Genomic DNA, 17108 nt, shown 5'->3' with positions numbered 1-17108 from the left:
GGCCTATCAAAACATGTTAAATATGACTTATCATTAGGTAAATACAAATCAAAATCACAATGAGATGCCACTCCATAGCCAGTAGGATGGCTATTATACAGAAATACAGAACATTGATAAGTGTTGGCAAGGATATGGAGAAATCGGAACCCTTGTGCATTACTGGTAGGAATATAAAATAGTGCAGCCACTATGGAAAAAAGTACAGAGGTGCCTCAAAAAATTAAACATAGAATTACCTTATGATCCAGCAATCCACTTCTAGGTACATACTCAGAAGAAATGAAAGCAGAGAAACAAACAGAAATTTGTGCACCAATGTTCACAGCAACATTATCCATCGTAGCTATAAGATGGAAACAACCCAAATGTCCACTGACATATGCATGAATAAACAAAATGTGGTAAAAACGATAATGGGGCATCTATCATTCAGTCTTAAAAAGAAGTGAAATTCTGGCACACATAACAACACAGTTGAACCTTAAAAACTACACTAAGTGAAATAAATCAAATAAATAAATATTGTATGACTCCACTTAGATAAGGTATCTATAACCGTCAAATTTATGGAGATAGAAAATACAATGATGGTTACCAAGGGTGGGGAAAGGAAGTAATGAGGAAGTAATATTTACCTAATGAGGAAGGAAGCAAGTACAAATGTACTTACCATTTGATGAGTATAATGCTTCAGTTTCGGATCATGAAAAAGTTCTAGAGATAATGGTGGCACAACAATGTGAATGCACTTAATGTCCCTGAATTATACACTTAAAATGATTTAAATGATTAATTTCATGCTATGTATATTTTCACCAAAACTTTTTTAAGTTTATTGAGCATATATTATTTTTCCTGTCACTGTACTAATTGACAGAATTAAAAGGGAATTTTTTTAATGTTTATTTACTTTTGAGAGAGAGAGAGAGAGAGACACAGAGCGTGAGTTGAGGAGGGGCACAGAGGGAAAGGGAGACACAGAATCCAAAGCAGGCTCCAGGCTCTGAGCTGTCAGCACAGAGCCCAATGTGGGGCTCGAACCCACAAACCATGAGATCAGGACCTAGGCTGAGGTCAGATGCTTAACCAACTGAGCCACCCAGGTACCCCAAAGGTGAATTTTCAAGTGTACTTAAAATGCTCTACTTGTCTCCCTTCCCATTCATCATAATTACTCAAAACAGGGTCACTCTAAGCATTCTCTTCCAAATCTCTTAAAATCTGAAGCACCTATCCACTTACAGCTCAAAACCAAAGATCGCAACATACTACGATCATTCCCCTTCTAAGTAATTCTATCCTTTTATCCAAATCAAATATGTTCAACCTTATGGGTCAAATCTTTGGCTCAGTTTATATCAATTACTTAACGTATTCACATACAACAGTCCACTCCACAAGTAGGCACTTGATAAATTCTAAGTATTACTATTCATTCAAAATTTGGTAACAACCTATTATAAAAAAGAAGGGAAATGTTTTCACACTGGCTAAGAAAACGTCCATATCACATGTTCTATATTCTGGTCTGGAAAAATAAAAGTGGTTGATATGATTATATGAACTCTATTTTGACTACTTGTCATTTATCACTCCCTAACATCTAGATAATTTCCCACATTATGAATCTTGCCTTCCCCAAACCAGAGGCCAGAAAACATTGAGCCACAGAACGTCTTTAAGGTAGGATACAGGCAGTGACCTTGTTTCTCCCAGAGAAATGCAAAGGGAAGCTATATTATGGATGGTAACACTTCTGTTCACTTCTCTTACTATGTGCTGAAGACTTAAAGAAAAGAAGATATAGTTGCTAGCCTCAAAGGTGGAAGAAACTGAAAGCAGACTTCTTTCAGGTACTTCAAACTGTCACAAATACTTCCCTTCTAAGATTTCATTTTCTCCTAAATTATTCTTCATTATCTTCCTAAAGAATAGTTAAATACCACACAGAGTTTATATAAATTCTTATTTTAAAAGTCAAATACAGTTGACTTGTAAACAAGGCAGAGATTAGGGGTGTCCACCCCCTTGCAGTCGAAAATCCACAAAAGTTTCTGACTCCTCAAAAACTTAACCATTAATACCCTACAACTGCCTGGAGGTCTTATCAATAACATAAATATTTAACACATATTTCATATGCTATTCGTATTCTGTAGTGTATTCTTACAATCCAGTAAGCTAGAGAGAAGAAAATTTTAGGAGAAAGTCCATCTACAGTACTCTTCTGTATTTCTCCAAAATAATCCAGTGGGCCTGTGCAGTCCAAAGGTGTGTTGTCCAAGGGTCAACTGCACCTACTGTGAACTTCTGGAATAAATTAAATGAATATAATCATGGTTTATCAATAACCTGAACTGAAACATATGTAAATTATAAGTTACTACAAATACAACTTAATACAGTATCTTTTTAAACAGGCATATTCTGTTTCAGAGGCTTTCCACATATTTCACCTCTGATAGACATATACTTGAAAAAATAGGTTGGAAAATATCCTGGCTTGCTGCCATTGACATAGCTCATGGTAAGATACAAATTGACAAAACTGACTGTGAGGTAGCTCTAAAACCTCAGCTTTCAAAAGACCATGATTAAAGCAAAAAAGCTATGCATATTTGTTTGCTACTAATCACATATGCATTCTACTCATTATTTTCAATAAGCATTCTTACTACAGAAGTTTTATATTATGCATGATGAAGCAAGAATTCTACGGATTTCAGTTAAGCAGATGTGATGAAATAAAAGGTACAAAAATGTGAGTGGCATGGGCTTTCTAAAATGAATTCTGTCAACACGTTAAGCACATTTCTCAAAAGATTTTAATAAATTAACTCTTCATTCACTCAAATGTTTTCAACAGCATTAGTATAACACAAGGATATTTGTGTGTATGTTTTTCTTTTAAGCCTGAAAGCCCAAGTGCTAGGTAATAGTAAACTCCTTCCATTTTGTCTACAGAGCACCTCAGAAGTCAAGTGAAACAGAGGGCTATTGCAAAGAAGCTTCCCAATGGCACAATCTACCAACTAGAAACAACTAGCTGAATGTAAAAAGTCTAGATTATGGAACAGTTCCAAAGAATTATCATTTTATTACTTTTAAGGATACAGAGCTAGTTTTAATAAATTAATCTCAATGACTTGCAAATCTATCAACTGTATTCAAGTCAACCTCTTGGAATAGTAAAACTCCATTAACTTATATCATGCATGACTAAACACTGAGCTAGGTAAAGGTAAACTTCATTATCCACATATTATCCTAACTTGAATTATTTTCCTTAATCCAAATTTATAAGTATCAAAGCAGTGAGATCTTATGTTAGTACTATGTGCATGCACAGCGATTCGTCAGTATTTGTCCGACTCATCCCCAATGGGGCCAGCCACTCCCATTTCCATGGGACCACAGTCTAAGACCACATTTGTTAGCAGCAGGCTTGGGACTTCTAAGGGCTCCTCCACTGTTCTGTTGCTGGGTCACAGTCCTCAAAAATCCTTGAACTTCTGCTCTTTTAACCTCACCCTCATGCCATCTGCTTGAAGCTCTCTTTCCAGTTACTAATAAAAACCACATGAGTCATTGGACTTTCTGTGTCTATATATTTTAAATCCAAAATAGTTCTGTGTTTGCACAGGACCTGGTGCAAGATGACATTTACACTCCAAAGAATGCCTTGGGGAAGTGGAAGATACTGCTCCTACTCATAAGGAAGCCAAAGGCCAATCTCAGATAGAGGATGGGAGTCAACATAACCATATACAACAGCATACATCCAAACCCTATACGTACTACAACTTAATTATCTGTGTACACATTCTCGTATATGGATATTTTTTCTGATTTTCTAGATCTAAACATATTTGACTTTTGCTGTGCCTCATTCAAAGCACTATCTTATCAACTTAGTTCCCACCTGAAACTTCACTTTGGCCTGCTTAAGTCTATTCCAAAAAATGTAATTAAGAAACCTCATTTATCTTAAACAGAAATGGTGATGACAGGCTGCAGCCTTTGGCACTACCTTAAATGTTTATTTACTTTGAGAGACAGAGAGCACGCACTTGCATGAGCCGGTGAGGGGCAGAGAGAGAGGGAAAGAGAGAATCCCAAGCAGGCTCCATGCTTTCACTGCACAGCCTGACATGGGGCTTTATCTCATGAGATCTGAGATCATGTCCTGAACCAAAATCAAGAGTTGGACACTTAACCGACAAAGCCACCCAGGTACTCCAACACTACTTTATGGTTTGTTATTTTCTCATTAAACCTTGGAACATTATGTGAAATTCCTAAGTTTGTATCAAGTGAAACTTGGTAGGAAACAATTTAGTAATATGTAAAAGCACTAACCAAGAAATCCTGAACAGTGAGATAACTAATACCTTCTTTTCATTCCGCAGCTCACTTAACTTTGGTATCTTTTCTGTTAAACCATCCACACATCCCCACCCTCAACCAATGAACTATTCTAATTCCAGACAGTGAAGATTTGAAAGAAAAAAAGAGAGAGAGATTGCTATTCTTTTTAATATGAATGCAGGAGTACTCCAAATGCTGATTGCCTGATCAAAATGCTATAAGCAATTGTGAAACTTCCTTTCAACTAGTGGGGCCCAATTACCACAATCTAGGTCTTTTGAAAAAAAAAAATCATTAGAGAAAAGTCAAACCACATGCATAAAGGGAAGAGACAGGCAGGATTTTCTGGTCATTTGATGGCTAAATCAGTTGCCTAAACATTATGGATTATGTAAGATGCATAAACTGTGATACAACCATCAAAATGGAATTACTCAGGTCTCTCCCCATTAAAAGCTTTTCAGGCTGATTTCATTAGTGCTTTAAAGTTCAGAACCTAATCTCATTATCTCACTGTTCTCTTGGCAGTTCATATGAAATCACAAAACTGTAGCCACTAAACGTTTCCTCAAGTAAGCTATAGACAGACAAGGATAAAGCAGGGCAAACTTGACAGAAGATTGTGTCCTCTTTCACAGTCTCATCTACGAAAGCTCTCCCCTCCATCAAGAGGGAGAAAATGATCTCACTAGAAAGTATGCAGCTTTAAACCAGGATTTCATTGCTCTGGGAATTTATTACCTCATCTGTAGAATATATGGGTTAGACACCACCACCCCCCAGCAGCTTATCCCTAAGACCTTTCCTAGGTCTAATTTATACCTCTGAAACTCTACTTTGGACAATGTCTTTAACTTGGACCCCAGCCTGCTGAGTAAAACAATGTGTCCCTGCTGACAATACTGCAAAGGGAGAATCCTTCCTAAGCTGAGAAATGTTTGGCTTACTTCCATCTGTGTTACAGGAAACAGTCCTATGAGGCGAGCCCTGGATGGAGAATCAGAAGCCCCATTCAAGTGCTGCCTCTTATTAATATGATCACCTGCAGCAAGGCACTCACATGCTCTAGATTTTAACCTTGTTCTGTACAAAATGGAAATGATTCTTTACTACCCCATCATACAAAAGTATACAAGTCAGGTGAGATATGTCAGTCACAGAATCGTAATCTGTTATTGCTAAGACTTACTAACATTTACTGAGCACTTACTAATTGAAAGGAATTTTTCAAAATGTTTTCCAGACATTATATAATCTTCAGGGTCCTATTCTACAGATTTGAAACTGAGTGTAAGTAACTTATCCAAAGTCATATGGCTAGCAAAGGGCACAACCAAGATTCCAACTGAACTATCTCCAAAAGCCCACACTCCTAACCCTTATTTATACTCTATGACCAAATAGAGTTGAGAAACCCTGAACACTAAATCTCTCCTCTTGACGAGTTTTTAACTTTTAAGTAAAAGTAGTGAGATCTGCAACTGAAAGAAAAGTTTTAGCTTTAATCCAATCCTTATCCCGAAACTTAGTTGAAAACAGATCTTTTTCCCCACAGAATACATGTTAAGTGAATTTGGGTTTAATGGAAAAATGGTTTATCAAATACCCATCCAAATCAATCCAACCTTCTCATTCTACAGAAAGAGAAACTGAAGCTCAGACAAATCAGAGACAGGGTCACAAGGCCAGGTGACGACAGGCTCAGGTCAGAACACTGGACTAGTCCTGAACCATGCCCCACTGCCTCCTTAAGAATACCCTCTATAAAGTTAAAACATTCATGTTACCCCAGTTCCAAAGCAGAGTCTTCCAAAACCAACAAAGTTTTAGAACACACTATCACAAAGTTTACTCACAATGGAAGAAAGCTGTAGCAAAAGTCAAGGCTTTGTGGATAAAAAAGTAACCACCAGCTGTATCAACCAGTTACCCTTGTTTCCCCACCCCTCTGCCTGTTTCTTTTCTTCAGTGCAAATCCAAGACTTTGTAAGATCTTAACTGGCTCACGCTTCAAAGCACCCGTGTATAGTATAAATTCACAATTTCTATACCTACCAAACTTGACTTTTCAAATACTCAGACTGACCTTTTCTCACAGAAAGCAATTAAGAGGACAGTCCCCAGGGAAGTCAGATGGCAAGAGGGGAGAGAGGGATGTGCCACAGTGCATCCTGGTGGTTTCCACTAGAAGAATCTTGCGCAAACATACAAGAAGCAGGATGAAATTGAATTGAACGGGTTAAATTGCAATTTTCATCCCTATGCTGTTAAATCTCCAATGTGACAGTCCTGGTAGGATTGCAGGTTATGAAAGTGCCTTGCAAAAGTCAAGCATTTTGGTCTTCTTGTATTTATTGATTAAAATCCAACATGTCTATTTTGCGCCACTTAGCTTCACAGCCTGGTCCCAACATGAGAAGTTTATTTCATCAGTCATATAAGACATTCTGAAATTGCTTTAACATATAAAATTGTGTAATTTCCTTAATTCTCATGTCAACATGTAAATGATACACCATAACCTCAAACAATTCCTTACCATAATCCTGAGAAAATGGCTGAAATGAATTTTCACTAAACTTTTTTTTTTTTTTCATTTGTACATATACTGACTGCCCTTCAAGGAGAGGGATAGGCCGTGACACATTTTTTAAAAAGAAATTATTTTTACAAAGCACCCTAAGTAAACTGTCTGTTCTAAGGAATTTTGAGAGGAACTTTACAATGAATCAATCTTAATCTCAGAAAATACTCCCAGAGTGTAGGAGAGAATGAGACTCCAACGCTGTGTTGAAGTACTAGATGACCAAAACACATCCTTATTTAAAAACAGAGACAGGGGGCTTGAGAATGTCCTACAGATTTATTTTTCAGCCACAGAGCCCGGGCCTTCTCTGCATCCCACTCTCCATGCCCGTCCACGTGTGTGGCAAGCAGAAGGCAGCAAACACAATGGCTTCCAGGGGAGTAGGCATGGGGACACCACGGTCTGCCCTTTTTTTCTCTCTTTTTGTTTCATAATTACTTAAGTATGAGTTGATAATTCTGAACCACCATATGACATGCTAATAACAAGTTGGCAAGTAAAAAGTAATTCTGTCTCATAAATACAACGCTTAATATAGAAATAGAACTTGCTAAGGAGGATGTTAAGAAAGCCAGATGAGACAAGAGATTGAATCAGTCACTCCTCTAGAGGTTTTCACTTTTCTAGGGTCTTATATAGCAACCATTCAAAAACTTTACAAAAGCGAATTAATTCTAAAGGGGGATTTATCATTTTAATGGTATAATGAGGTAAACTGAGTAATCCAAGGATGAAAGCATGACATTTGACTATGAGATAGTGATTAAGTAATAACACCTTCGTGTGTATGTGTGTGTGTGGTTAATCGTCATTCACATACATTAACGGATCTGCTTTAATCTCAAGAGTGACACTGGGTGGGCAGACTGGATAATGATGATAATTATAACAATACTAGTAGCAATAAACACAACAGCAACAGTAACAGCAAGAGCCCTCATTCACTTTTCAACAATGTCCTGTAATATGTTAAGCGTATGACATCGAGGAGGACATGAGATGCACATCCCCATTAAGAGAAATGTTCAGGGCCACTGTGGGTCAAAAGAGCAGAGACAGGACTCAAACACAAATCTTCTCACATTAAATTCAGTTCTCTTTCCTGTATAAATTGTAATGGCACAGGCTGCCAGCCTCTCCTGCCAACACTCCGTTTTCGGGAGTGCCCCGTCTCCACCACCTACCATCCATATTTTTACCCTGGGAGTAGCCCGGTGGTCACGTGTTCTTAGCCCCTGGCAAGAGCTGATGGTGGGTTCAGAGGTGGCTTCCAGACTCAAGCCAGACAAATCGGATTCCCTCCCAAGATATTTGTTAGTGAAACCAAGGCAGATCAGATTAATCTTTCTCTGGGTAGCTGGAATGTAACATGTAGACTGGGAATTGTTGCCAGACCCAATTTTCATCATGTGAAATGGACTAAAACAGATTATAGTGAAAAAGAATGAAGGAAATATGTAAGGAAACTTAGAAGAGTCCTCAACAGGGTACCAATCCCACATTCTGCTCCTCAGTCCAGCTGCAATCCTGTCCCTGGATTCCATGACCACCTCAGGAACTTTTCAGTATATGTGCCCTCCTACTAAGGCTACCTCTAGGTGGGCCTCTGTTTCAAGCAACCAAAGGGCCTATGTGATAGAAAAGAAATTGTATGAACTGGTGCCAAGCCCCATACCGAGAGACCTCACATACGCCGTCTCTGTGCTTTGTCTGCTCTGTACCCTTCTCTTCTTCTGGATCAGTATCCCTCTCTATCAGAAAAATGTTCCTTCCCACTCCACCAGCCATGTGGCTCAGTAGGAGATGCTACCCCAACCGTGGCTACATTTCATTAATATAATCTACAAACTCTGCAACATCCCTGTGAAGTATCATAGAAATCTATCATCTCACCCCAACTTCCAACACCAACAACGATACTGCCAGGATTCAAACCCAAGTATCTCTGACTTCAAAATGTGTACTTTTTTCATACACAACTTTCCCTTCCTTGTGTCCTGTAACATCTTAGCATCAACTTATGAACAATAGTTATTGGGCCACTTTCTTATACATCGTATTGGAAAGTAATGGGAAAAGAAAAGCAATATAAAATATAGGGAAACAAATGAACATTTTCTAGAAATGTTAAATCACAATTCCCACATTATTCTGTTGTTTTTTTGTTTTTTTGCAGGGGTGGGGGGTAGCAGGTGTTTGTGTGTTTTACACACTGATGCCCAATGAAAGCACTCATCTACTATGAATTACAGCAAATAATCTCTGTTCTAAAGCACTCTTCCCTTGATTCCTGTGCAAATGAAGAGGTTGTTTTCTATGAAATCCTACAGAGATAATAGTCTAGAGCAAATATCAAGGACACAGCTAAATGCTACATACAGATATTTTATCTCTAGTGGAAAAATAAATAAAAGAGAAAAATCACCAAATACATTCAAGTCTCTTTTTTTCAGCTGGTAAAACTGTGGCGGTTAACAGTAAGTGGATTTCATACTTTGTTTAACCTTGTGAGCCCTTCTTCAAACAAACTCTTTTATGGAAAATCAGGCACAAAGGGTCTAAAAGCAGACCCTGACCACTCAGCACCTACACCCCCCCTTCCCCCACCCCCACACACACCCAGGCCTCACACTAGCCTCAGTGTGCTTCCAGAACCCCTGCATCTTCCCAGACGACCTCCAAACTGCAATGTTATGAAAGTTGACAATCAGGAAAAGTATAGCCAAGTACATTATTCCAAAGCAAACTGAAGTATGACGTGAAAAGTTACAAAGAAAATGGCGTTTACTACCTACAATAACCATTAAGCTACTTTTAAAAAACCAGACATAACAATAAAAATAATAGTAGCTAACTTGCTGAGTACTTACTATATGCCAGACTTTCAAATGTTTATAGGAGCTATCACACTAAGTCCTCACCATAATTCTAGGAAGCCAGTATGCTCATTATTCCCATACTAGAGATGAACACATTAAGACTTACAGAGGGTACGAGACGGCCCAGGCATAGGAATCTAGCAAGTGAAGTCTAGTTTTGAATGCAGGTACCTCAATCTAGAGTTCCCAACCCTGCTTAACTTCTAGGCTATACTGAATCATACTGCAGAATACAGATACTGTGTTTCAAAAGCAGTACATCTTACGTCTTTAATCCACATAACTAGTAACAGCAGTAACCCTTACTCCAGGAAGTTTCCATGACCTCTCATTATCACCAAACACCCTCAAGCACTAATACTGGAAGACAAAGGGAAGGAGGGAGGGAGGGAGGGAGGCAGAGAAGGAAAGACAGGAAAAATGAAATCTTTCACATGTTATAGCAACATCTTCACATAGCGGTTCTAAAAGTGTGGTCTGAGTGTCCTTGGGGGTCTCCATGACACTTCCAGGGGGTCCTCCCTTCATCTTTGTCATCCATGCGATGCTGGATTTTTCCCATATGCTTCAGCCAGCAAAACACATCATAACAAAGTGAAGGCAGAGGCAGATATGAGAATCCAGCTGTCTTCTATGAAGCCAGGCATTTCAAGACATTTGCTAAAACATAAAACAGTTTATATAAAACACAAAACACTAAATATTTTTGTTTTAGAAAATAGTTACTTCTCATTAAAATATTATTTGTTAGCGACTTTCTTATTGTTAGTTTTAAGGAAACTAACAGTTATTTATACTTTTTCTAATTTCTAATGCAATAAATATTGACATATAAATACATATAATAATTATAAAAGCACGTTGGGGGGTCTTTAGTAATTTCTTAGAGTATAACAGCCCTGGCCCCAAGACCAAAAAGTTTAAGAACTACCATCTTAAAATATACTAATTAAATTTTTATTTTTATAGAGGACAGAGAGCCCATAAAAGCTAAAAGCTTCAAGCTTCAAACCTAAAAGCTTCAGCGATACTTCCTAAATGGAAGATAAGACTCACTGGGAACTTTTTTTCCCCCAAATTCTTCGCGATTACATGAGCCTCTAAACTTCAAAACTGAAAAATTAGATTACCTCATAAATTTGCACTTAACATAAATTCACATAAAAGTGGAACCAAAAGGATATATTTCTCAAATATAATCAAAAGAACATATTTCTGTCGTTGACAAATCATATTTAAAATTAATTAGAATTGGGGCGCCTGGGTGGCTCAGTTGGTTAAGCATCCGACTCTTGGTTTTGGCTCAGGTCATGATCTCACAGTTCGTGAGTTTGAGCCCCACATTGGGCTCTGCGCTGACAGCAAGGAACCTGCTTGGGATTCTCTCTCTCCCTCTCTCTCTGCCCTGCCTGCATCCCTCTCTCTCTCTCTCAAAATAAATAAACTTTAAAAAATAAATTAATAAAATTAAATTAATTAGGATTAATTATAACACTAAAAAGTTTTATCTATCATATATACTTTCTTTACAACACCTAATAACTTCATAAGTATAATCTCAGACTTCAGTAGCTACGACTTTTAACATCTAAGCAATCCAGGTTGATGGCTTATATTTTTAAACAAAATTTAAGGCATGTGTCAAAAGCAGCTACACAAAAGGCACTATTAACTTCCATACCAATAAAAAAAGTCTAGTAACCAAGTGTGAGGACAGTTGTTTGGTTTTTTAAAATATATTATGGCAAGAAAAACTATAAGTACAATGTTAATTCTCAAATTAAAAGTTAATTCATGCTGCTGTTACTAAACTGTTTATGTATCTTTTAAAATTTAAGAGTGAATATCTATACTTACAATCAATGCAATTACAATCATCATTGCCAAAAACATCTATTAAAGGCAGAGATGATCCTATCAAGATGTGAAGTACGTATGAATATGTTTTATGCAACAGACGTGCTTCCTTCCAAAAAGTTTATAAAGATTACAGAATACATAAACCCAAATGTATAAACATGATGTTTTATACAGGCAGAAAAGAAAGAGAGAGAGGAAAAGAGACACATACAGACAAAAGACAAAGAGATCAAAGAAATACACTGTCCAACAAGATGTCTAAGGAGATATTTTCCTATTAGCTTTGTGAAATAAAGATACACAATATAAACTCAGAAAGAAATATAAGTAGGTTAATCATAAGTGCACATAATAACAACGATTTAGGCTAATTTAGACTGGCTCTAAATTACTCTAACTGCTTCTTCCTAAGAAGAAGAAATGTAGGATTTCTCCTACTGTCATGTTCCTATTTGAAAATAGACATTTTTGCCATTTAAATGAAGAAAATTGTTCAGACTTCTCTTACAAAGATAAGGCAGCAACAATGGTTTGAATTATCAGATCCCACACACTTCAGATAAAGAAAACAAGGCCCACAGAGCAAGACAAGCTTGTAAAGTCAAGGAAAAAACAAAACCCTGACCACTATCCCCTCATATAAATTGGTTCCTCACCCCTTTCTGCCTTCTGCAAAAAATGCCAGTTTTAAAAAATGTTACTTGAGAGGCTGCATTGTTTGCAAATAAAAAGATCTTCAAATTATCATATCACTAGTTCTTCAAGGGACAGTAGATTTTGTACTTAGTTACTTGCTTTTTATAATTACTAAGCTAAATTGGCTTAATCAAGGTTACTCTCCTGTATTGAATAAAGAGGAGACTGGCAATGCATAGGCTTGGAAAAAGTCACACAGCGTTGACCAAAAGCACCTCACCAAGGCACAGCCAATGGGGACCATTCTGTTAGGAGGGCAAGTATGAAAAACAGAGAGGAAGCATACTTTTGTGAATTCAATCATACATGTGCATGAGCTATACTGAGGAGTGACTCTCAACCTTTTAATTCTAGTCTTTTCCTTCTCTAAATGTATAAGCTTAACAATTATGTATAATATAAACTCCATATAGTATTAACATATTTCCTGCCCACAGATGATCAGCACATTCCTCATTAGACAACTGTGAAATATCCCCCCTGCCAGAAGGTAGCCATACCAAGGATATAGAGAAGCACTCTCATATCAGAGAATGATCTGTGGCTACTTTGCCTACACAAAAGAATCATAATATGGTAAATGTCTATGTTAAGGTCATCTTCCAACATCTGAAAGTGTTCACAGTATCACTGAATTCTTAAGACAGAAAAGTTAATGTTTTTAAGTAATGACATCAGAAATAGCTCTTTCAGAATAAAAAAAAAAAGAGAGAAGTGTATAAAATAGAGACTGGGTAAGACTTGAGTCTTTCTATGTAAAACATATAGCTATTAAGTTCATGACGCAAAAGAGTATTCAAAAGTTCTAAATATCTCCATTATGCTGCAAGGCGGTGAATACAACTTTAAATGGGTGTCTAAGTTCATTATACCCTCAAAAAGAACACTCACTGAAAGAAAATCTAGTTGAATAGATTATGTTGTAACATTAATATTCTGCTGAATACAGATGTTTGTTTTATGCCCCAAGATACTGGGAAGCCATCAAAATGCTAGATTTTCTATAAGTTTGCCTGCCTTTTGCTACCAGATTCAAGAATGTAAATCACTGCCTTTAAAGGAAATTCATGAATTAATTGTATCCCTACAACCACAAGAAGATCTTATTTTATTCTAGCCAAAGAAACCAGTCTCTGTGGATCAGATCTCTGCATAACCAAGAGAAGAAATAACAGTAACTAGCTGTGATGTGCCTAACCAAACCCCCCAAACAGGGCAGAGACACAATTTCCCAAACAGAGCCCTCAGCTGCGGGCACTGGATGGCAAAGCCAGGAGGAAGGCTCACCCAGTAGGAGCTAAGATCTAGAACCTGAGAGCTTCACCCTGGAGTTAACCCTTTCTGTAAAGGTCCTACTGATGGCCTGAAATACCATCTTTTCTGAAGAATAAGAAAACGTATTCTCCATATATGTACAAAGAACACCCTCAACCTCCAGTAAAATATACAAGAGTGTTCTCATTTCAAAACTTACTGAGAAATAATCACTAGGAAGGCCAAGAAAATGAGCACGCAGATACCCCACTGCCATTGCCAGTTTAGCTCAATTCAAATTAAACTGTCTTATGGAAGACCTGAGCTACTTGGCAAATGTGCCCTTCCTGGAAAATGAGAGGCTTCCTATTGAGAACAGGCTTCCCACCAAGTCCAGGAGGTTTAAGTACTAACCGTCATGGTGCGGACCCCTCCCCCGCCCCGCCCCAGGCTTTCTTGGCCCTGGGCCTGCAGAGGATGGTGCTTAAATTGGCCTCTCCCCTCTGAATACAACATGCATGCTGAGCCTCCTCTTGAAAGCTAGAGTGGGGACAGGCAGCTAAGTCTCGTCACCACCTCACCCCTTTGCCAAGTAGCTGTAGCAGCTTGTGCGTGTTCATCAGAAATCTCCAGGAGCTACCTGGCCTCAGTGCAGAATGTTCTTAAATGAAGCACTTTGAGGGCCAGGCTGTTGCCAGAATGCCACCTCACTTCCAGATTTCCCACCGTCACTGAGAAGGCACATCATAAACAATATTAACAGTCACAAAAGACTGTGATTTGCCTTTTAAGAAATGCCATGACCTTTATTCACAAAATATGGATGCAACTCATTAGTCCTCAGCACAACCCTTGGAGAAGATATTAATATCATATTCCCATTTTATAAAGAAATGGAAGCTCCACAGGTTAAAAAATGCCTGGCTCAGTTTCTCAAGAAGCTTATCAATATCACTATTCAGAAGTCCTTCTGAGTTCCATGAATCTCTCCTCTTCTACTTTCCCTTCTACTTCGATGCAATTAACATAGGCCTAAAGCCATAAAAACAATACATTTTATAACAGATTGTTAGGTAAGACAGTCTTCCTGGGCCTTGTGCCCTCCTACACATCCTGTCGGATGTGCCACCGCTGCAAGGCCCTACCCTTTCACCTTTCACCCACACCACTTCTTAAGGTTGTTGATGCAGCTGATAACACTGACAGATGAATCAACCTCTCTCCTCCTTTCACCTTTTCTCCCATCCTTAGAAAAAGACTAGACTTACTTACTGCTTGTTATAAAAGTAGTGGAAATCCTTGGTGCGTAATTCAACTGTGACGTTAACACCCCGTGGGCACAGCCTCCAACTGGGCCTTATCAAGTCACCACTGTGGGGCTTGAGGAGCAAGGGAAACTGACATAACTATGCAGATGCTCATGATGCTTGTTCTGCCAAAAACTATAAACCCTTTTGTCTCTGACCCAGGAGTCTCCTGTCTTCTGCCCACATCAGTGAAACAGTAGCAAGCTAATTTATTAGTTTGTGAGCAGGGTAACATCAAATCTCAGAACCAACAATAATTGGGGCGCCTGGGTGGCTCAGTCGGTTAAGCATCCGACTTCAGCTCAGGTCATGATCTCGTGGTCCATGAGTTCGAGCCCCGCGTCAGGCTCTGTGCTGACAGCTCAGAGCCTGGAGCCTGTTTCAGATTCTCTGTCTCCCTCTCTCTCTGACCCTCCCCTGTTCATTGTGTCTCTCCCTGTCTCAAAAATAAATAAATAAATAAATAAATAAATAAATAAATAAATAAATAAAAGAACCAATAATTCTTTTCAACATTAAATAAAAATTTGCAACACTTGATTTTTCCTTTTTTTAATATTCACTTTTTAGCAAGCATTCTTATATGAAGCATGACTGAAGGTCCTGGTTGCACAAGATGGTCCAGTTCACACCTGCTAACCTACTAATTCTTGTCCAGTAAGCTCCTCCTTTCCCTCCCAAAGTGTCTTGGCCTGTATATTAAAATACATGATCACTCCAGTTATAATTTATACTTTTAGCAAATACATAAATTGCTTAAAATTTTTGTGATTTTTCTTAAAAACAAAATGGAAATACATGGTCTCACTTTAATACTTCCATTTAAAACACCTTTTCCCCCAAGAATTTGACCCATTATAATTACATTTTACAAATAGTGGGAAAGAAGTTTCATATTCAGTATCCTCCTGACATAAGATGACAGCGAATGCTTAAGAGCTTTACTGTTGCAAACTACATTTAGACGGACTTTATTTTTTAATTTTTTTCATGTTTATTTCTGAGACAGAGAGAGACAGAGCATGAGTGGGGGAGGGGCAGAGAGAGAGGGAGACACAGAATCAGAAGCAGGCTCCAGGCTCCGAGCTGTCAGCACAGAGCCCAACACAGGGCTCGAACTCACAAACCATGAGATCATGACCTGAGCCAAAGTCAGTCGCTCAACCAACTCAGCCACCCAGGCACCCCAAGACAGGCTTTATTTTTTTCCTTTTAGGAAATAATCATCTAAAACTGGAAATGATGCAAAAATCATATACATTTGATTAAATGTTACGTTAATATTTAAACGTGGGTCCCTCCACCCACAGTAATCTGGGGGGGCGGGGAATCCTCCAAAGAAAATAATAAGGCTGCACCATGAAGATGTGACTTTGCGTATTCTGGGAAGCCATCCAGTTTCCACATCTTTGTCTCTGCAGCCCCATCCACACTACGAGTTGTACAGCTTGCCTCACACACAGCAAAGAAACAATCCAGAGGAGTCCTCTATCAAACCTTCCCAAAGGGCAGCCAAAGTGTTTCATGTCTCTGAACAACTTTCTGCATGCCCTCCAACAGGTTTAATGGAGCAAGATCCCTTTCATTTACTACAGTCTCTTAACCCAGTGTCCCTGATACTGGTTCCTCTTTGTCTGTATGCTTTGAGGTCAGCAGCCAAGCATAGCTCTCCAGCACACCCCACTCCTACCTGCCCTGTGCATACACAACCCCGTACATACACAACAAGACCTGGAAGATGTGATGAAAGGAAAAAGGAAGTCACTCTACCTCAAATTATGGTGATCCCTGTCATAAACAAGGAAACCGACCCAGTACCAGCAAAGCAAACACGTGGTTAAGCAGATTAGGGATTGTACAAAATATGCCTTCAAGTAAACCATAGGATAATTCTAGGGAAAGTAAAAGGGAATCATAGAGCAGGCCTTGGTTTACAAACGATTTCAGATGTGCCCAAATGTCAAGTGAATTAATAAAAAGAAGTACACCCCACTTCCATCATTTCTATAGAGTAAAATATTTTAAAAATAAACTTGAAAGTGATAGACTAAGCAAAATAGAAACTGTGTTTGCTTTTTTCTAGGCAATAGACAAAGCTAAACTATTATTTTCTTTAAAGGACGGGTCTGAGAAACTCATAGCAGAAACAAAAGT

At 38.4% G+C, this 17108-nt stretch overlaps 1 protein-coding gene across 3 annotated transcripts in view; it reads right to left on the bottom strand.

Moving 5' to 3' along the window:
• Positions 1–17108, bottom strand: part of L3MBTL4 (L3MBTL histone methyl-lysine binding protein 4) — a 442113-nt gene that overhangs the window by 388563 nt on the left and 36442 nt on the right. The gene's annotated exons all lie outside the window — the stretch shown is intronic.

Source organism: Panthera pardus, unplaced genomic scaffold (assembly GCF_024362965.1).
Source record: "Panthera pardus isolate Hobbes unplaced genomic scaffold, ASM2436296v1 HiC_scaffold_15, whole genome shotgun sequence".
Taxonomy (NCBI): domain Eukaryota; kingdom Metazoa; phylum Chordata; class Mammalia; order Carnivora; family Felidae; genus Panthera; species Panthera pardus.
Note: the sequence above shows the minus strand (reverse complement) of the source record. Positions and strands in the feature narration are given on the sequence as shown.